The sequence below is a fragment of the Pan troglodytes genome, chromosome 12 (assembly GCF_028858775.2).
Source record: "Pan troglodytes isolate AG18354 chromosome 12, NHGRI_mPanTro3-v2.0_pri, whole genome shotgun sequence".
NCBI classification, from domain to species: Eukaryota; Metazoa; Chordata; class Mammalia; order Primates; family Hominidae; genus Pan; species Pan troglodytes.
Window position 1 is genome coordinate 28321249 of NC_072410.2, and position 22262 is coordinate 28343510.

At 40.5% G+C, this 22262-nt stretch overlaps 2 pseudogenes; one reads left to right on the forward strand and one right to left on the reverse strand.

Annotated features, from left to right (window-relative positions):
• Window positions 1–16222: 16222 nt before the first annotated feature.
• Window positions 16223–17291, reverse strand: LOC100610331 (calponin-2-like; annotated as a pseudogene).
• A 1217-nt stretch (window positions 17292–18508) lies between these two features.
• LOC104004680 (glucoside xylosyltransferase 1-like) lies at window positions 18509–20157 on the forward strand (annotated as a pseudogene).
• Window positions 20158–22262: the final 2105 nt, after the last annotated feature.

The window sequence follows — 22262 nt, forward strand, 5'->3', positions numbered from 1 at the left end:
CAAAACAGCCACTTGAAAAGCAGAGCTGACACAGGAAATGAAGGAACAGAATGAGCCTTGGTTGATATTAGTTGACCCCTGATCCCGTTGAGCCAGAAGCCCATCTACTCATGGACATTTTAAGTAAGTTAGAGCCAAATAGTTCAATGTTCTGCTGGATCAAGTTAGGTGTCAGTCACTTGCAGTCAAGAGAGTCCTGCATAATAGCACTTTTCTCTGATGCTTAGGTCCCACCTGCCAGAGCTTTAGAGCTGTAGAAGGGTAAAGTGAACCCAGGCAGTGCTGAGCTAGCCAGTCTCCTGGCTAAGTGTGCAAAGGAACCCTGGAGTCACTACCACTTTGGTCTCACAAATAGCCTTGCCTGCTGCTTACCATACAGCCACAGGGGTATTGCTTCCCTGAGTCCTTAGGCATTATACCTGTTTTTGAAAATGATTTTTATTTAAGAAAATGTTTTGTGGAGATGGTGTCTTGCTATGTTGCCCAGGCTTGTCTTGAACTCCTGGCCTAAAGTGCCGAGATTATAGGCATGAGCCACTTTGCTTGGCCAGCACTGTACTTCTATTAGTTGTCAGTGCTTTTTTGTTCTGTAGTTTCTAGTGTGTGCTTGAGTATGTGTGTGTGTGTGTATGTGTGTGTGTTTGAGTGTGTGTTTATGTGTGAGTTTATATGTGTGTTTATGTGTGTGTATGTGTATGAGTTTATGTGTGTTTGTGTTTATATGTGTGTGTGAGTTTATATGTGTGTATGTGTGTGTTTATATGTGTGTTTGTGTTTATATGTGTGTGTTTGTGTGAGTTTATATGTGTGTTTGCGTGAGTTTGTGTGTGTATGTGTGTGTTTATGTGTGTGTTTGTGCGTGTGTTTGTGTGTGTTTATATGTGTGTGTGTATGTGTGTGTGAGTTTATGTGTGTGTGTGTGTGTGTGTTTTTACTTTCATCTTGCAGGGTTATTGCAAGCATCAAGTGGGATCCTGTAGGCACAGCACTCAGTCCAGTGACTGGCACATACAGTGAGCTCTCTCTGTTCTCCTCCTGGTTCAGAGAATGACTTAAGGATCTGTGATGTGTGCCAATTTTCAATGCCCAGGATACATAATGGGGAGTACTGTTGCCATAACTTTGCACTAGTTTTAATTCATTTTATCTGTTTAGCATGAGATATCTCAAAGTCACTGAATAAATTTGTCATATATATATATATATACACACACACACACACACACATAAGTATGTTTCTTGAGAGCTGACAAGCTTAGTTTTTATTCCCTGATGCTGCAGTAGAGGCCACTGTGTTCTGATTTTTTGAGTGATGGCTGCCAGCTCTCCAAGTGTCACAGTCGGTGAGGCATCCATGGGGGCGAGTGCCAAAGATGAGTCTGGCTAGTCAGCATCTGCAAGCCCATTTTGTCTATTCTGTTTATTTTTATAATATGTTTTATTCATTTTTTAGGTTTATTATTTAATCTGTTATAAACATCTCTCCTAAAATGTTTCTTAGTTCTACTAGGGGTTAGTTTCATGAAATAAGTCCAGAAATAGTCCAGGGCAGCCAGGGATACCCTACATGCCATTGGGGAGGGAGAAATCTTGTAGATTGAAGGTTTTGTTGTAGGGACAATCGTTCCAATTGTCTTCAAGTTGCTAAACCCAACTCAGGGCACTTCATCTTATTTGAAGAGAGCAGCAAGCAGAGAGAGCAAAGGGAACTTGGTTAAGAGAAAAGAAGAACAATAACTCTCCCCTTTCCAAACAGATTTTCAGAAATCCAAAGCAGTGAATTCTGCATTTCACATTGGCCAGGACTATAAGCTGTGCTCACTACAGTTACGAGAAAAACTGGGAAACTCATTTAAAGACATAAGCCAGGGCCAGGCATGGTGGCTCATGCCTGTAATTCCAGCAATTTGGGAGGCCAAGGTGGGAGAATCACTTGAGCACAGGAATTTGAAACCAGTCCAAGTAACATAACGTGACCCAGTCTCTACAAAAACAAAACAAAACAAAAGCTGGGTGCGGTGGTGCACACCTGTTATGCCTGCAGTCCTACCTACTCAGGAGTCTGAGCTGGGAGATCACATGAGGAGTTCAAGGCTGCATGAGCTTTGATTATGCCACTGCACTCCAGCTTGGGAGACAGAGTGAGACCATTTTTCAAAAAATTATAAATTAAATAGTAAAATGTGGATAAACACATAAATACATTTAAACAGTGCTCCTTGGATAAAGTGAATCTGTGTTCCCTTAGTGAAGAAGATGAGAATAACAGATATAGCAGGGAAATGGACAGCATTGGCCACATTAGACCAAAATGAAAGTCATAACAGGTACCCCAAATCAGTACCATTAAAACCACATAATGTGACCATAATGCAGTCAAATTGTGACCAACAAAAACAAACTGACAAAAAAGGTATCATGGAGCATACGAATTCTAAATCTAAATTGAATGGAGCTCAGAAGGGCTTCACATTGAAAATGAAACCATGTGTATGTAAGTGACTTGTAACAAAGCTATCACATAGCAACATTAAGGTGGCAGAGGGGAAAGGGTGCTAAGACAGATATCTGTCATACCATTTTTTAAGAAAGGAAAAACTACAAAATTATGAATTTGAGTTCTAATTGAGGGATAAGACAATGATAAAGGCAACAATTGTTAACATTTACTGTGCTTCAGTCCTACCCTGTGCTCATTCATGCCCAATAAGTGAAGAGCTGGAACTGAAAGCTTTCTTATATTTATTCAATTGTAGTCTCCCTCCAGGGTGTGGAATCATGTATAAAGGAGGGATAGTGTTTAAAGAGGTATTTTCTGCATTTTTTACTTCCATAAGCAGTCTCTGCTGTGTGAGTTCTTGTATGAACTATGAGTCTGAGGCAACACTGAGGCTTTTTTTCATATTCCTTACTTTCATAGCTTCTCTCTAGTGAGAACAAATACCTACTCAAGATGAAGGAAGATGAAAGGCTTTCCATAGACTTTAGCTTCAGAGGGTTTCTTTTCACACTTCTGTAAGATAGGAGAGTTCAGGAAAGATGTTCTCATGCATGTTAACTCATTGAGCTCCCTTCCAGTATGTACCCCTCACATGTTCAGTTTGGTGAAAAATTAATGATGATTTCCCTGCCTTTCACGCACAGGGCTTCTCACTATTGTAAATCTTAAGATGGCTTTTAATTCTGATGACTTTGCAAGTCTTTTCCACATTTATAGGGTTTTTTCCAGCGTGACTCCTTATATGTGCATGTTTTGAGGCTTGCTGAAGGCTTTCCCACATTCCTTACATCCATAGGGCTTCTCCAAAGTGTTCTTTCTTAAATGTTTATTAAGGTGTAGGGAAGATCTAAAGCCTTTCTGACTTTTGTTACATTCATAAGGTTTCTCCCCAGTGTGAATTTTCATAATGTCGCATAAGAAATGACTGATACCTAAAGGCTTTCCTTCATTTGGGACATGTACAGCTTTTCTCTCCCATAGTACTACTCCTGTGTGAACCAGAATTTGGAGCAGGGACAGAGGTTTTTCCACTTTGATGATTCTTATTCTTCATCTCTACAGTACAGGACTGCATCTGGACAGCATAGACTGAGTTATTTCTGAAGATGTTTTCACATTGAGTAAAATTATACATTTTCTCCCTGAGTTATGTGTGCCCTAAGGCATATGTCTCCACTGTGGGCTATTCCAAATGGACTCCACTCATGAATGTTTGTTCTTGTATTAATTTTACTATGTATATGATGGACATTGTTCTGACTGCCTGTCCATGTGTTTGATTTTAGCTATTTTTCTCCCATATGAAACCCAGTGAATGTTGCACCTCAAGACTATCATGTTGATTGTTTTCATATATATTACTTTATTGCAATAGTTTTTGGGAAACAGGTGGTTTTTGATTACATGGAAAAGTTACTTAGTGGTGATTTCTGAGATTTTGGTGTATGCATTACTCGAGTAGTGTACATTGTACCCAATGCGTAGTGTTTTATCCCTCACCCCCCAATCTTCCCTCGGAGTCCCCAAAGTCCATTAAATCATTCTTATGCCTTTACACCCTCATAGCTTAGCTCCCACTTATAAGTGAGAACATACAATATTTGTTTTTTATTCCTGAGTTACTTCACTTAGAATAATCATCTCTAACTCCATCCAGGTTGCTGCAAGTGCCATTATTTGATTCCTTTTTAGGGCTAAGTAGTATTCCATGGTGTATCTATAACACATTTTCTTTGTCCACTCATTGGTTGATAGACATTTAACCTGGTTCCACATTTTTGCAACTGTGAATTGTGCTGCTATGAATGTGTGTACATGTGTCTTTTTCATATGACTTCTTTTCCTCTAGGTAGGTACCCAGGAGTGAGCTATACTAATTTAAATAGAGATAATTATAAAATAAAATAATGACCAAGTGAAAATTACTATTTCTAGTAGTAAAACAAAATACATTTATTGAGTAAAGTTAGAACATATTTCTGCTCACATAAAGAACATACAACTTTTGTATTTTGAATAAATGATATGCTTTATCTCACTGGACTCATCCTATGGTTAATTGGTGGGGGAGGGTTGGAGAAAGTAACATATCTTTAAATTTAGCTTCTTGATTCACATTTTTATTCAAGTTTCAATAGCTCTCTTTTAGTTAAATGCCTCTAGGAAGATGTTCAGATGCTTTGGGCTTTCTGTGGCCTCAAGGCAAAGGGATAGTGAATCTGAAGTCTCTTACTGTCTTCATGCTGTTCTCTAGACCTCTGCTTTCTCTGTGGCAGAGGGTCTCTCTGGTCTGATCGCTGGGGCCATTGCATTGCTCTTCTCTGAGATGAAGCTTGTACTCTTGATTCAGAGTACAGTGGAATTCTCTTGCTTTATTAGCCTCCTGTTGGCTTGGATAAGATCTTCAGATCTCTCTCAGTTTCCACATCCTTCTTCTTCCACAATATGTCTGGAATGGTCACATGTGATTTTTTGGCAGGATCATTTTGCCCCATGGGGCAGTGGCCCCATGTTATGTATGTTAGTTTTCAACTCAGTTAAGTTGCTTATTTACCTCTATGACACTTCCACATTGCATAGATTCATAGGTCTAGCAGGAGGTTTTTTATGTAAACCAAGCTGCCAGAAACAAGAATGCTGACACAGTAAGTCAGGCAAACCAAATTTATTACTCACAGAGGAGCAGGAAGAATCAGCAAAAGCCTAAGTTCTATGGCAAGTCTGACCCTTGAGGTCAGAAAAGTTGCCCAGGGTTGACGGAGTCTCCTCTGCACATGCCCCACTGTGTACTGCGCTGAGGAACCCCTGAGTGCTCCACCCTAGGTTTCACACCCCATGTGCACCTTGGCTCTCTGAGTTTAAGAGTTGCAGGGATATCCTGTTCTAGGAACAACAAGGACAGAGCCCAGACTGTCCCAGACAGTTTCTACTCATCTCAGGATATTGTCTTCTTGGAACATTCTAAAATTATCCTGAGAATTAGGAGGTACAGAAAGCTGAGTTGGTCAAGGGCATTCAGGTCTTTTCCTCCTGACCACATAAACAAAGTAGACTATGAAACAATAAGCGTTGGCAGAAATAATCATATTGCATTATGATAGCCATTCTTCATTTTGATACAAAGAATTTATCCTCCAAAAAGTTATCTGAATTCTAAATCTGAATGAACCCAACAAAACATAGATTTGGGGCTGTTGTTACAGTTTAAAGATATACTAAACCAACAAATTTAATTAAATACATAAACTTTAGAGGAAGTAGAAAAATCATAGACTCATTTCAATAAAGGCTGGCATACAAAGTTATCAGATATATGACAGAGTAATAGAAAATGTTGACACTGCTTAGGGCAAAGTGAATATGATTGATATTCAGATGAACAAAGAAGATAGGAAACTCAATAGAAAAATGAGCCAAAAAATTCCAATACATTATTAACAATCTGACAAATGCAAATATACACAAATAAAATGAGATCTGTATTTTCACCACTTGCTTAGAAAATATAAGAATCCTAGGTAACATTGAGTGATGAGGATATGAGGAAAACAACCTTTATAGGCAATGGATGGGAAATTAAATGGTATTAACCACTTCAGAAAATAACATGACAGGACCCATTTGAAAGTATGCATACTCTACAACCTGTCTCGATGATGGGTACATATCCCTGATATAGTTTGGATGTATGTCCCCTCCAAATCTCATGCTGAAATGTGATCCCCCATGTTGGAGGTGGGGCCCAGTGAGAGGTATTGGATCATGGGGTGGATCCCTTATGAATAGTTTAGCACAGGAATGTCCAACCTTTTGGCTTCCCTGGACCACAATGGAAGAAGAATTTTCTTGGGCCACACATAAAATACACTAAAAATAGCTGATGAGCTAAACACACACACACACACACACACACACACACACACACACACACTCTTATGTTTTAACAAAGTTGACAAATTTGGGCCACATTCAAAGCTGTTCTAACCTGCATTCAGCCCACAGGCTGCAGGTTGGACAAGCTTGGTTTAGCACAATCCACTTGAGTGAGTTCTTCTCAGTGAGTTCATAGAGATCTGATTGTTAGAAATAGCCTGGGACTGCCCCCTTCTCTCTCTTACTCCCTCTCTGACCATGTGACACACTGGCTCCCCTTCACATTCTGCCATGATTGTAAGCTTCTTGAGGCCTCACCCAGAGCAGATGCCATTGCTTCCTGTGCAGCCTGCAGAACCCTGAACCAAGATAAACCTCTTTTATTAAAAAATAAATAAATAAATTACCCAGCATTGGGTATGTCTTCATAGCAATACAAAGAGACTAACACAGCCCCTGACAAACTGTGACACATGACCAAAAAGTGTTTTCATAAGGATACCATAAGGAAGTGAATATTTCAGTAGCAGGATATCAGTGTGAATTCTACTGCAAGACTGGATAGGGAAAATGTGGTTGATTCATTTTATTGAAAACTATGCAGCAGCTACAGGGGAATAAACAACCAAAAATAACCTACAGCAATGTGGGAATGTATGAAGGATGTTATGCTCTGTGAAAAAATTAGAAATAAAATTAGATTTATAGCACAATACTCTTTAAGCAAAATGTATACACTCATGTATATACACATACACTCAGAAAACAACCTTCTTATCTTGTAAGAATTCTTTAAGAGTAAAGAACCTATATCAAACACATTAGCATGCCTGTCTGTGACAAGGGATAAGGAATAAAAAAATGAAAAAAGTAAAACCAGAGAAACTTGTAGGAAACAATAATGATAATGTGTCATGAAATAAATAATGTGATTAATTTTTTGCAACTGTGGTATAAAAACATTGTCAAAATCAAATGTAATGAGCTTTAGCATAGAGCTTATTGTAGGGCAAAAATCAAATTTAAATACTTAGTTTATATAGTTTGATGCAGGAATGGTCTCCTTTATGAAGTAGTAAGATACACTAAACAATCCATGGGTGTATGGGAAGAAAATACTCAAAATGCTACTTATATTTATTTTTTACTCATTTTTCCAACAGTTTAGTATCTAAATGCTAGGGGAGGCCAGATGTGGTGACTCACACCTGTAATCCCAGTGCTTGGTTGGAGAGGGTGGGGGTCAAGGCAGGAAGAACACTTGAGGCCAAGAGTTCTAGACCAGCCTGGGCAACCTAGTCGGTTTTTGTGTCCACACACAAAAAATTAAAAATTAGCCAAGCATGATGTCGTGCACCTGTAGTTCCATGTACTGGAGAGGCTGAAGCAGGAGGATCACCTGAGGGAGGAGTTTGAGGCTGCAGTGAGCAGTGGTTATTCCACTGCACCATAGCCTGGGTGACAGAATGAGACCCTGTCTCTTAAGTGGAAATAAGTAAGTGCGAGGAGAACATGTGATCTTTCTAGTTTTCAGTCCCTCTTGCAGTTCCCTGTAGATTATTTTGCTTATTCCCAGTGTTCCAGCTGTCTCTGCACATTGTAGGCTTGTTCTTCTACCTACTCAAGGCCCCAGATCCAGCAAATGTCCTCAGAGATGGGCTCTGCTGCTAATCTGTGATCACCAAGGAAGGGCTTGTTTTTCTCTGAAATTTAGTTCATTGAAACTTTAGGCCCACAATTTTTTGATGGCTTTAAACAAAAAAATAACAATTTTTTAAAGTTCATCCAATATTTTCTCATTATGGCAGGAACAATTGTCTCTGGTAACTTTATTTTAATTGGAAGAAGAATTTCTAACATTGGCATTGTAATGAGGTTTTTGGTCTTTGACCCTAGCAGAGCAATGAAATCCACATCTATTTCTTCTCTTATGCATGTATTGAAGGATCAAATGAGAAAATATATGTAGAGTGCACAAAGTGTCTGATGTACACTAGTGATATACAGTTGTATTATGACTACACACTGAAAACACATAATCAACCAGATTGCTTCCTGAGAACTAGAGCCAGGCTTTTCCAATGATACTTCACTGTCAAATAATTCTATTCAATTTTTCATGGGACTTAGGGTTTGGTCCATGAAGTGCTGCCACAGTATGCAAATCAATTATGTCAATAAATGTGCTAATTTATTCAGCAAACATATTCTTGTAGCAATAGTTACTCATTGAAAGAAGTAACATATTTAATTTCTAGTAGAAGCTACTTCTCTCATTGTGAACTCGTTACAAAGCTTGAATGCTCTAGCTATTTTGAGGAGCATTAATAGGCATTACCCAAAGAAGATGATATATTCCCTAGACAACAAGAACTCTTATTTCTCTTTATCTTCTTTTTGATAAATGCTACAGTCTCTTGGTAGTGAATCCAGATTCTGTGGTGTGGGGAAAAGAAAGAGAGATCAGACTGTTACTGTGTCTATGTAGAAAGAAGTAGACATAAGAGACTCCATTTTGTTCTGTATTAAGAAAAATTCTTCTGCCTTGAGATGCTGTTAATCTGTAACCCCACCCCCAACCCTGTGCTGGCAGAGACATGCACTGTGTTGACTCAAGGTTTAATGGATTTAGGGCTATGCAGGATGTGCTTTGTTAAACAAGTGCTTGAAGGCAGTTTGCTTGTTAAAAGTCATCACCACTCTCTAATCTCAAGTACCCAGGGACACAATACACTGCGGAAGGCTGCAGGGACCTCTGCCTAGGAAAGCCAGGTATTGTCCAAAATTTCTCCCCAAGTGATAGTCTGAGATATGGCCTCATGGGAAGGGAAAGACCTGACCATCCCCCAGCCAGACACCCATAAAGGGTCTGTGCTGAGGAGGATTAGTAAAAGAGGAAGGCCTCTTTGCAGTTGAGATAAGAGGAAGGCATCTGTCTCCTGCTCATCCCTGGGCAATGGAATGTCTCAGTGTAAAACCTGATTGTATGTTCCATCAACTGAGATAAGGAGAAAACCACCTTAAGGCTGGAGGTGAGACATGCTGGCCGCAATACTGCTCTTTAATGCACCGAGATGTTTATGTATGTGCACCTCAAAGCACAGCACCTTTTCTAACCTTGTTTATGGCACACAGACATTTGTTCACATGTTTTCCTGCTGACCCTCTCCCCACTATTACCCTATTGCCCTGCCACATCCCCCTCTCTGAGATGGTAGAGATAATGATCAATAAATACTGAGGGAACTCAGAGACCAGTGCCAGCGTGGATCCTCCATATGCTGAGTGCCGGTACCCTGGGCCCATGTTTCTTTCTCTATACTTTGTCTCTGTGTCTCTTTCTTTTCTCAGTCTCTCATCCCACCCAATGAGAAACACCCACAGGTGTGGAGGGGCAGGTCACCCCTTCATGTGGGATGTACAAAACAATCCTCCACAAATTTAAATTCATGCCTATGATCATGTGTAATGAAATTAGTCCTCAAGAGCCAAGTTGAGACCATGTTCAGAATGAAAGCTTCAGAAACCCATGGCAAACAACATGAATATAAGACCATTTTAGACACAGCCCCCAGATTACCTCTGAATTCAGTGGGGGAAAAGTGACAAGGAGCAATATTTAGGGCATCTAGGATAGTGCTACCTTCTCATCCCTAACATAAGCAAATTAAAACTTCATACTAATGCTCTGAAGCCTAATAATAACTAGTAAGGTTTATGTCTGTCAAAAAGTCACTGCAGGCTACTGTTAAAACCAGCTACACAACCATCTGGAAGCCATTTGCCTCCTTCTGGTTAAAAACAGTCCCATGTCTACTGATGATGTAGTTAAGGCTGTATCAAGATCTTCTATCTCTCAGCAGGGATGTGGTTTCCCAAATGCTGATGTTTGACCAACAAAAGTTTTGCAGCCAGAGTTTGCGCAAGTATTGGTAGATAGAAAATACAAAATCCAACCATTTCTCATGAATGATTAAACAAAAAAAGAATGCAAGAAGCCCGTGTGCGTGTGCATGGGTATATGCATGTGTGTGTGTGTATTCAGGTTTGTTAACTTTATTAACTTTGTTTAAAATTTAATTTTAAAATTAGGTTGGGGAGTAAAATATCATTCTTCCTCTCTCATCATAAAACTTTTGGCTCACGGGATTCTGACATTCCATCATGCTTGGAAAAGTTGGATTTATGAAACCAGTAGCCGGACTGAGCCAGCCTATGCAGCTCTTAGACAGGTGCTCCCTATTTTGTGCACAAGCACCCTCAAGAGACCAAAGATAGTGATTGAGAGAGATGGGCTCTGAAGTCTTTTTATTTCAACTTCTTGGAATCACCACCTTAAACATCAAAATCTTTTGGGTCATTTATCAGATTAATTACTTTTTCCATAAAAAGAGTGAGTTGAGAGGATAACAAGAAATTCCCTGTCCCTGCTTCATCCTGAAAACAGAAGAATCAATATCTTAACCCTGTTTTTGAGAGATGAATGGGTAGGTCAACATTGCTTGGCTATTTGTCCTTCCACTTGGGACAGATTACCACTGCACTTTCCCCTCAATCTCTAGAATCATGGCTTATGGAAAACAATTTTGTACTGAATTACTAAATGCATCAAAACTTTATTAGACTTATTATCAAAGAGCATGCTCAGATGTATCTATTATAAATAGTAATAAAAATATAAAAACCTAAAAACAATATTATAAATAACAGAGAAAAGCTATGCACTGTTATGAAAGCCTTTCATATTTAGGGATATCAGGTAAGGCCTCCCTTCGTGGGGAAGATGAAGAGCAAACTAAAATAAGAGTAAGAGCTGGCTGGGTGTGGTGGCTCATGCCTGTAATCCCAGCACTTTGGGAGGCTGAGGCAGGTGAATCACGAGGTCAGGAGATCGAGACCATCCTGGCTAACACTGTGAAACCCCGTCTCTACTAAAAATACAAAAAAAAAAAAAATTAGCCAGGTGAGGTGGCAGGCGCCTGTAGTCCCAGCTACTTTGGAGGCTAAGGCAGGAGAATGGCATGAACCTGGGAGGTGGAGCTTGTAGTGAGCCGAGATCACACCACTGCACTCCAGCCTGGGCAACAGAGCAAGACTCCATCTAAAAAAAAACAAACAAACAAAACCCAGTAAGAGCTAATTATATAAATCTGGGATGGTAGTGGGAAAAGCATATGAATAAGAAGACCAAAGTCCAGGAGACAAGAAGAAATATATCTGAATCATTTAGTTCAACAATGTTCATGCCACAAGAGGGGGGAAAGAGAAAGGAAACAAATTTTGTACTGCTTGAACCCATTTTTGGACTCTTGCTATTTATCCTAGTACTAATGTGAAGTCTTTGGGAGTTTTTAAGCAAAGCAATTTACAATGCAAATTGTATTTGCATTTCAAGTAATCATTCCAGATATAGCACAGAACCATTTTTGGAGAGAGAATCAGGGAGAGCACTTTAGAGGTGCTCACCATAGCCCAGGTGAGAGAGTGATGGGCTGGAATCCATGATGGCAATGAAGATAGAAAGAGAAAAATTCATTCAAGAAATAGAGAGAAGGTAAAATCTGACAATACTTGGTGATTTGAAATGGAAATGTGAAGAAGAAAATGTCAAAAATTAATTGAGATGTCAGGTGTAGGTAGAAGTTGACATCATTTGCTGCAAAAAAAAAAAACACACACACACAAGAAGAATACCACTTTCAGTGAAAGAGACATCTGGGTTGCTTAAAGTATGAAATGGGACTTTTCCAATTTCATGCAGGTAAATTAGGAGGGCTCAACCTTGAAGCACAAAAGATGGTGATTATGGTAACACTGGCCTTGAGACCAGGACCCGTATCAGACTCTAGAAAGATCAGTGTGATTTGGAGCAGCTACAGACTGGAATATTTCAGTGAAAAACAAAACAAAACAAAGCATTCACACTTATTCTTGCAGTCTTGTTTTATTTGAAGGAGTAAATAATTGGGCCTTATTCAGAGCTGCAAGTTTTGGTAAGCCCTAAAATGAACAAAAAATTGTATAACATGGAAGCAATTCACCAATTCTAGTCACTTAACATTTACTGATTTTCTTCCAGGTTTAAGTATTATGATAGTCATTGTACAGTAATTATTTTATTGACCATCTTCTCTGGTGTTTGTATTAATACACAAAGAAATCTAACTTTAAAAGTGTAGCATTGCTTTCAGCTGACGCCAATCATTACCCGTTATCCCAATTCATTAAATCAGATTGTTTCAGCAATAAGTTACATTTTGAAGTTAATGAAATACGTAAAAGGCTGTGATGTTGTAGCTGCAGATGTAGTATGCAAAACACATTTGATTCATGTTGTTCAGCACAATTTCATCTTAAAATCTTATCTATAAAACATTTTTACACATCTATTATTCTCTTGCTTTATGTAAAGTTTATGTCATTTATCTCTATCAGATTAAGTTACATTTCTAGTTTTTCTCAACCATAAAAGACAGCATTAATTTTTACAAACATTAATGATGAACTATATTCACTCATAACTATTTATGTCTAAGTTGTCTTAGATTTACTGAACAATTTCTGAGTAACTAATGGCTAACCTTTTATTATTCTATGATGATAAACATTTTTACAGTATTCAGGCTTCAGACATATTTTTGAAAACTTATTTCTATATGGGTCAAAATTTAAATCAGCTGTAATATGTGATCCACTCAAATATATTCTCCAGGATGCACTATTAAAATGAAATACTGAAGTGGTTCCCCAAGACACCAATTTAAAGTGTATATGTGCAGTGCAGGGTTACTGGACCAAGGCACAGTGTAAACAGCAAAATTTTATTTTCTGTTTTCTTTTTCCTAAGATGTTTCTTATTCCCCGTTATATAAAAACGTATATTACAGGCAAAGAAAAATTAACACGAATAGAAGTAAATATAAAGTATATTCACATGAATATCAGCTTTGCTTTATCACACGTGTGGTTTTCAGGACCTTGTAACTCCTGGTTCATTGGAAAGCATCGAAATTCTTCAGAGCCTCAAGAGTTGTGTTTAATGCATTATTTAAATAGTGTCCAACCAGTAGTTAGATAGCTTAGCACTCAAATAGCCTTTGAAATCTCTGTAGACTCACCTCAATTGAGGAGACCTGATAATTTACAGAAGTGTGTAGTGCACTAAGAGATCCCTGATGGATAATGTCTTTGCCTGTGGAGTGTTTCATGTGTTGATCCACTGGAGTGTGTGTGTGTGTGTGTGTGTGTGTAGGTGGGTGAGTATGGGTGGGTGTGGATTGTGTGTGTGTGTGTATGTGTTTACATTGTGGTATGTGTCTGTTGGGGTGCCGCCATTTGGGATTTGGAAGAGTGAGGACCATAAACTTGTCAACATTCCTACATGCCTGCTTCATAACAAGTGTACTGAACGTGGCCAAAATAACTAAATCAAGTAAACAAATTAGACATTAATTAAACTTAATGCAGGGCAGGAAAGAAGTATTCAAGACCCGGTAAAATGAAGAAATATAACCAAATGAATGAAATTTTTAGATTGATTCGTAGAGTGAGACAGGAATATTTTTTAAAATTTGTAATTTCTAATGACTATCAGTATATAAAACTAAGAATGATATGGCTCTCAATTGACTAAAAACTGTACTTAAGATTTGAGCTAGTGAAACAACCATATATGATCTTCTATTTCCACTTTTCTGTCTCAAGAATGACTCGTGAAAATGATTTTTTTTTGAAATTTTACATTCTCATCTTGAAAGAGCTTCACAAAACTTACATGAGAATCTGGATGCTCATAAGAGGTCTGATTTTTTAATGGCATGTTTGTATTTCTGTTATGAACATCAATGTCAAGCATTCGTTTCCTGAGCTGTTCTCTACAACACAATTTAACTTGTAATGGAAACTCAGTAAATGGTTGGTTGGATATTCAAATCAACACCTTAGTTCCATCAATTTTCATTTCATATAAAAATGCCTGATCTTCTATACTCATCAATGAAACAGAGAGAGATGAAGGAGGGAGAGCAGTTGAGACTGAGAGGATGACAAGCAGACCTCATTCTGCAGTGGATTTCCTACACTCTCCACTTCTGAATGCTTGGAAACACTTGCCATGCTCAAAAAATATTGGTATTTCCTAGGCAGCAAATGGGAGTTAAAGAAAGTCCATATTTCTATATTACAATAACTTACACTATAATACACAGATGGCATACATTTCTAAGCTATTTCAATTCACAGAAAATGTAGATAAATTTAGGTGAGCAAGATGTAAGAGAAGGGTTAGTAATCAAGCTGAGGGTGATTGTGAGATTAAATCTAATATTATCTTATGCAATTATTGTATAATTGTATCAGTTGACATATCTGTTGAAACAGAAGGTGGGAGAGTTTTGCATGCACTTCCGAAATGTACTGGATGATGTTAGGAGAGAGGCGGGTCAACGTGGCTAGGCCAGAAGTGTTTACTAATTGAGGCTTAGGAAAGTTAAGCTCCTAATCAGAGACCGGGAGATAGAGGCGCTAAAGTGTATAACATTTATATTTAATATACATTTAATAATATATAATAAAGTCTTAAAATGCCAGTTTTAAGTCTTTTCATTTTCTTCTTAAAAACAGAGGTTTTATTGCGTTTGGTCCACAGTCGGTATTTCACATTATCTCATAGCGCAGGGCCCCTGGGGGGAGGGCTCTGTGCAGTACTTGGCGTGGCCTGGGGCTGGGGGAGATAGAGCAGTAGACCTGGTCAGGCCCGGAAGGGGAGAAGGAGGGCCGGGGCTCCTTAAGACCTACTGAGGGCCTGGGCGCGGTGGCTCACGCCTGTCATCCCAACACTTTGGGAGGACGAAACAGGCGGATCACATGAGGGAAAGAGTTCCCGACCAGCCTGGCCAACATAGTGAAATCCCGTCTCTACTAAAAATACAAAAAATTAGGCAGGCGTGGTGGTGGGTGCCTGTAGTCCCAGCTACTCTGGAGGCTGAGGCAGGAGAATCGCTTAAACTGGGAGGCCGAGGTGCAGTGAGGCGAGATTACTCCAGTGCGCTTCAGCCTGGGCGACAGAGTGAGACTACATCTCAAAAAAAACAAAAATAAAAACAAACAAAAAACCCTACTGAGGGCCACGGAGGTGGGGGAGCTAGGATGGAGAGGGGTCAGGCTTAATCCTGGCAACTCAGAATTCCACTAACTTGTACGGGTCTCAGTTTCCTCACCGGGCCCCAGCATAGGTCTGAGGGGTCTGAGGTCTGTTGGTCTGAGGGTCCTAGGGAAATCCAGCCACTCAGGAGCCTGAGATATTTTAGCATCGTGGCTGGGCCCCCTCTCCCAGGGAACTCATTTCCCAGCACCCTCTCCACTGTCTCCGCCCCATTCCTCGGAGAAGAAAAAAATTTTCTTTCTTTTGTTAATACTTCCTGAAACTTTTGCAGGTACAGAAACCACAAACTGATCGGCTGACAAAAAGGGGAAGAGGAGAGGCAACCAGAAACCTTCAGGGACTGGTTCCCTCCATGCCCAGGTCTCTTCTCCCCAGCACAGCTCAGCCCACAGCCTGGAAGTGCCAGCGGGGACCTTCACCCTACACGCATCAGGATACGGCCTTGATCCCTTCCCCCACAGCCCGGTGGCTCAGTCCTGCGAAGGAACCAAAGCAAGGGGAAGTGGGGGAAAAAACCCTGCTGCCTGATCCCACGCTGCCGCTCACAGACCCTCGGTTGACTGGCAGCACTGAACAGGTTAAAAAAAAAAAAAAGTTGAAAACACAGAAAAACCCAACACCCAGACGGGCAGACCATGTGTGGAGAGAGCGTGCTGGGAGCCTCAGTAGCTGATCTCCTCCTGGTACTAAGGGGCCTCCCCTGGCCCTGGGCAGTTGCCGGCGGAGGGAGCCCCGTGGGCCACTGGGCCACCCGGCTAGTACTTGGGTTCATATATTTGCCGGCCTAGGCCAAAGACCTGTCCGCTGTGATTGGCGACCTGCGTGTAGCCCATCTTCAGGGACATGGAGGAGTTCTCACACTTGTCGATTCGCAACTTGGTGTCATAGATGTGCCGCTGGTTCCCGGGAGCCGTCATGCCCACCTGGCTGGCGCACTTGTTTGTACCCATCCGGAGGCTGATGATCAAGTTGTCCATGGGGGGCAGGATGCGGTTCTTGGGGTCGTAGAGATGCCTCCTCGTGCCGTATGCGGTCATGCCTGACTGGCTGGCACATTTGTTGGTAATCTGCAGCCGGATGACGCACAGGCTGGCCTTCATGGTGGTGTCGTCGAAGTTCTGCTTCTCTGAGTACTTGTCACGGATGTCCACCCCGCTCTGCAGCCCCTTAGTCTTGTGGCCTTCCCTGCCAGGGCGAGAAGAGACACCCGCACCTGCATATTGTTCCCACTCTCAAACAGGTCGTTGGCCTCAAATAGGTCCACGGGATCATGCCGTAGCTGACCATTGCCTTGAGGAAGTTGGAGAGGTTTTCTAGCTGGTGCCAGTTCTACACGGAAACCGTTGATCTTGGGGACTGAGCCCGGCTGCAGTTTGTTCACGAGTGTGCATAAAATAATCTCGTCCTTCAGGCCCTTCTGGAAGTTGGGGCAGATGGAGAGGCCAGTGAATCCCTTGATCCAGCTGCGGAGCTCTGCCTCCTTCTGGGAGTCATATTTGGACAGAAGCCTGTTCTGGACGTCCGCCAAGAGCCTGTAGGAGGGGCCCTTGTTGAACGCGTGGAGCTTACGGCTGGAGGGCGCCGCCGCGGGGCGGATCCGACAGGACCGGAAGCTAAGTCTTTTTTCTAGTTCGCAATATTTTGTTTTCACCACACCATTGTTTTACTACATATCTTTTGTGTATTTAAAAAATGTGTGGAAAATGTTAGACCATCTCCCTTTTTTCCACCTTCCCTTTTACCCTTTACTGCCATTTACATCCACACATCCACACACACATACATCCAGACACACACATACTGACCAAAATTAATTTCGATGTACGAATGGGTTATTTGAAGCAAAAAGTCAATCTATATTAGTAAAAGTGTCATGCCAGTACGAATTATATTTATAATCCTTTTAAGAAGAAACAACTTCCGGCCGGGCGCTGTGGCTCACGCCTGTAATCCCAGCACTTTGGGAGGCCGAGGCGGGCTGATCATGAGGTCAGGAATTCAAGACCAGTCTGGCCAAGATGGTGAAACTTCGTCTCTACTAAAAATACAAAAAAAATTAGCTGGGCATGGTGGCGGGCGCCTGTAATCCCAGCTACTCGGGAGGCTGAAGCAGAGAATTCCTTAAACCCGGGAGGCGGAGGTTGCAGTGAGCCAATATCGCGCCACTGCACTCTAGCCTGGGCGACAGAGCAAGACTCCGTCTCAAACACATACACACACACACACACACACACAAAAAAAAGAAAAGAAAAAGAAAGAACTTCCTTAATTTTTTGAAGAGACTATTCTGTATCCATTTTATAATTTTGTGGCCACTGAAAAAGATATATTAAATCACAGACACAGTGAATATAGTAAGTGGTAGTTTAAAACGTTAAAATGTTAAATCACGCCTGTACTCCCAGCACTTTGGGAGGCTGAGGGGGGAGGATCGCCTGAAGTTGGCAGTTCGAGACCAGCCTGGCCAACATGGTGAAACCCCTTCTCTACTAAAAATACAAAAATTAGCCAGGTATGGTGGCACAAATCTGTAATCCCAGCTACTCGGGAGGCTGAGGCAGGAGAATGGCTTGAACCCTGGAGGCGGATGTTGCAGTGAGCTGAGATCAAGCCACTGCACTCCAGCCTGGACAACACAGTGAGACTCTGTCTCAAAAATAAAATAAAGTGTTGAATTTTTACAAGTCGTTGTTCCTATTCTAATTTTTGAATGCAACCACAGCCTCTAACAAAACAGCCTCGTTAAACTAATTGGCTGATAATGAATTCTTAAGTAAAAGGGGAATTCCACAGAAATATATATGGCTCTTTTATGTGTAAGAAAAGTAAGAGCCTGAAAAACAGATGTGTTCTGTAAAACTGAATTACTTTCTATCCAGTTCCACTGGTTCGCAGTGTTTTATCTTTATATTAAAACATATATAAATGATTGATTGAGGAATTTTTTTCTTTTAGACACTGCTGCTGAATCCATGGAGAGAAAAAGGATAAATTTCCAGAACTATGGTCCCTGTGCTCCAGTTCGCCAGGCGGGCGCGGCGGAGACGGAGACCGAGGAACGCGGCTGGGGCCATGCGGCGCTACCGCGCGTGGTGGCGCTGTGTCTGGCCTGAGGCTTGTGCTCGCTCCTTTACGCCTTCAGCCAGCTCCCCATGTCCCCGGAGGAAGGAGCGCGCGGTGGTGGCGGGAAGCCTCAGGCCGCAGTGGCTTCCTGGCTGGCGGGAGGCGGATGCGGTGCGGTGAGAGGCGCGGGCAGCGCTGGTCCCGCTGCGCATCCCGGCAGGTGGGACAGGTGTAGTCTGAAAATACAGCCTGTTGAGAAAATGCATCTAGGTGAAAGACTGGAAGAAACTATGACCGTGTTGAAGTCAGCTATTATTTTCAGGATCAAACCTCTTCAATTCCAGATTTTTGCTGAAGATCAACTACATCATAGTTTTAAAGGAAGGCTTGACAGGGGGCATTTCTACAAATATTTAATTATACAATATACTCCATAACCTTTCCAAGTGAGAATGCAGCAGAGTGGAAAAACTCTTTAAACCATGTGGTTTGCAGAGATTGTCCTTGCCGTTATTCCTGAAAGAAGTTGACTCTCACACTGATAGCCTTTTTAAAAGACCAGCTGATAATATTTGGTTTTTACTAAAGAAATTTAATTCCACACAAATTCTGCAATGGCCTCAGAACAAAAGGAACGTCAAATAGGATGGTATAGTCGCTTTGCTAGGCATCCATACTGTGGAAAAGCTGGAGTAAACTCTGGAGTTATGTTGACAAACATGACTTGAATGAGAAGGAAGTATTTCAAGAATAATATGACAACTGTGTGACTACAATGAGGAGACATACTTATGACATGGCTTAAAATGTACAAGTTAAACATTACATGGGCGATCAAGATCTGTTGGATATCATGTTTTTTCATAATCCAGAAAGCCTTTTTGTCTTTCCGTGTCAATGGAAGTGTCATCCAGATCATTGTCTATATGGAAGCAGTTGCCAAGAAGCAGAAGAAGGAATCTTTATTTTTCACGGGAACAGAGGTGTTTATTATGATGATAAGCAACCAGCATTTAGAGCTGTTTATGAAGCACTGAGAAATTGTTCTTTTAGGATGACAATGTTCATTCATTAATAAAACCTTTAGAATTGGAACTACAAAAAACAGTGCATACATACCGTGGAAAAATTTACTAAATATTTATCAAACAATTAGCAAAAACATAAGAGATCGCTATGTCAGATCACCAAAGGAAAGGTGATTCTTGTTGCCTGCTACATCAAATGGATGAAAAGAACAAAGCATCGGAGGATAAGTATGAAGGAACTGTCTTGGGTGAAGCATTAAGGCAGGAATTATTCATCTACAGAATATTTTTTTTTCCTAAAGAGGTTAAATGAGCAGTATTTTCAGGTAATGAAGAATAAGTTAAAATCTTGGGCTTCAACAAAGAAAAATTTTTGGCCTCTGATGTTGTGTAATGTTACTTACTATCATTCCAGTATTGATGAAAATATTATTGAATGGTTTTAGCCTGCAAACTTCTGTTGACTCATACTCTCAAGAGTGGTGGGGCTGTGAAAATGAAGAAAATGTACCTCAAACACAGTGCAAACACTCAGACGGTGAGTAGAGCGATAATTTTATGTCAGCACTAACCTCACGTTAAATGTGTGAGAGAAAAGTTTGTCTACAGGAGTGGAAACAGTTCTGTTTCTAAAGAAATGTGATGTAACCAATGTAACCATGGATGATCTATATCTGCCTTTATACATTTCATCTCTGTTTTAAAATATTTTTGTGATAATCACATTTAAAATTATTTTTAGATTATAAGGAAGCTGCATGTTAAAAATTGAGCTGTATAAGAAAGAGGAAATATAGTGAAAATTTGGGGTTTTAATCTGTGCGTGTGAGAGAGAGTGAGAAATATAGTGTTTTCATTGTGTATGCATTAAACTGTCTTGCTAAAACTCAGACCTAAAATTGTTAAGTAGATATTTGGGGAACTTTTTTATCACTTTAAATGAAAAATTTCAGCTTTACTGGGCATTCTGGAAGCAAAATATGTTATGCTGATGATAAAGTGAAAACCTTAAGAGTACACTCATTTGATGGTGGAAAATGTGATGGACCAAAATGCAGAAGCTATACACGTCCTGTGAGTAGTAATTTTAGTTACAATGCAGTAGGAAAATGTGGTGCATTTAAACTTTTCTTCTACCGCATAATGGCTTTGCAAGATACTTGTAAAGAAGCAAATGTCTAGAGCCTTACTTTAAGAAAGTTAAACAACTTTGGTGAATGATTTGGATTAAGATTGTTACATCCAGCTATAGAAATGTGGTTTTAATTGGGTTGATGTGAGTGAGTACCTTCCTTTTTTGAATACCACTTAAAACAGTTAACTTTTTAAGTCTTGAAGATGAGAAAACTATTACTTATCTAATATAACTATTTTAATAGTTATCTAATTTATAGTTATCTACTATAACTATACATTCTGAATACTTAGCATGTACTGTGCTGGGGCACATATCTTGTTTTCCCAGCTGCTAAACGATTATCTTCCTTTTCTCCCTGGTATTTTAATGCTCAAGTAGAAAATGGAAAATCATGAAGGAAAAATATCACTTGTGAAAATCGTGGCAGTTAGCTTTATGAAGACACAGTGGCCTCTGTGGGGACATGGGATATGCAGAAAGAGATGGCTAGTACAGTTGTTCTGTCTTCTGCAGTTCAGTCAGGGACACATTGAGAGAGGAAAGTTTAAGCAGGTACATTAGAAATTGATAACCAGCCCAGCATTCTTAGAACAGATGGGTTTAGAGAACACGAGTTGTAGTTCCTTGGCAGAATGCCATGGTGGATATGAGAAACTGTGAACTGTGTTGAAATTGAGCTTGAGCAGAAAATGAGAATACTAAAAATTTGAAGTTCAGAGGGTATGCATTAGATTATTTCTAATGGTCCCCATATATGATCATTGCCTGCCTGACTATATAAGACTCCTGTTGGGAGCTTGAGAATAGATTGCTGAGCTTAGCCCTTTGGAGACTCTGGTATGCTGTGTCTGGGATGGAGTCTGCAAAAAGAAAAATTTAAAGAAGAGACTTAAAAATTATACAAAACTAGAATAGTGCTTTGGTACTATCAGATTACTTGGGGGGCTATTCCCACTTCGATTCTTCATATAGAGGATGTGAACAGAGAAACATGCAGATAAATCAGTCAATGCCAACTGCTGGGGGAAACGTCCATAGTCTGCAGGTTCCCACAGAAAGGATAGCACTTCCATCCTCTCCCATGAGGGAAAAATAAAGGAGAAAAGCTTTCGGCCTCTCACCATAAGCTCATTCAGTCCTCCCCTTGGGAAGAGAAATGACTTAACTGAGGAATTTGCTTGAAAGTAGCTGTACTGGTGAAACTCAGCCTCTGTGGGTTTCTCTCTCTTTCAGAGTCAGCTCTCTTCAGGATGCGCATTTATTTCTCCCTTTGGAGGAGGCCTCAGTCCAGCTTAGCCAAGGACTGAAAGGCACATCTGGCTAATTCAAGACTGGGGTATTGGGAGGTCCCCTTGGCCCCAGATCTATGATATGTTCTCGAGTCCTGAGACCTGCTGACTCTCGTGTCTCATTTCTCAGTTGGGTCATATCTTGGGGTTATTTGTGTTCCCAGCTCTAACAGGAAGGTTCCTAAGCACTCATTTCTTCTTAACCAAT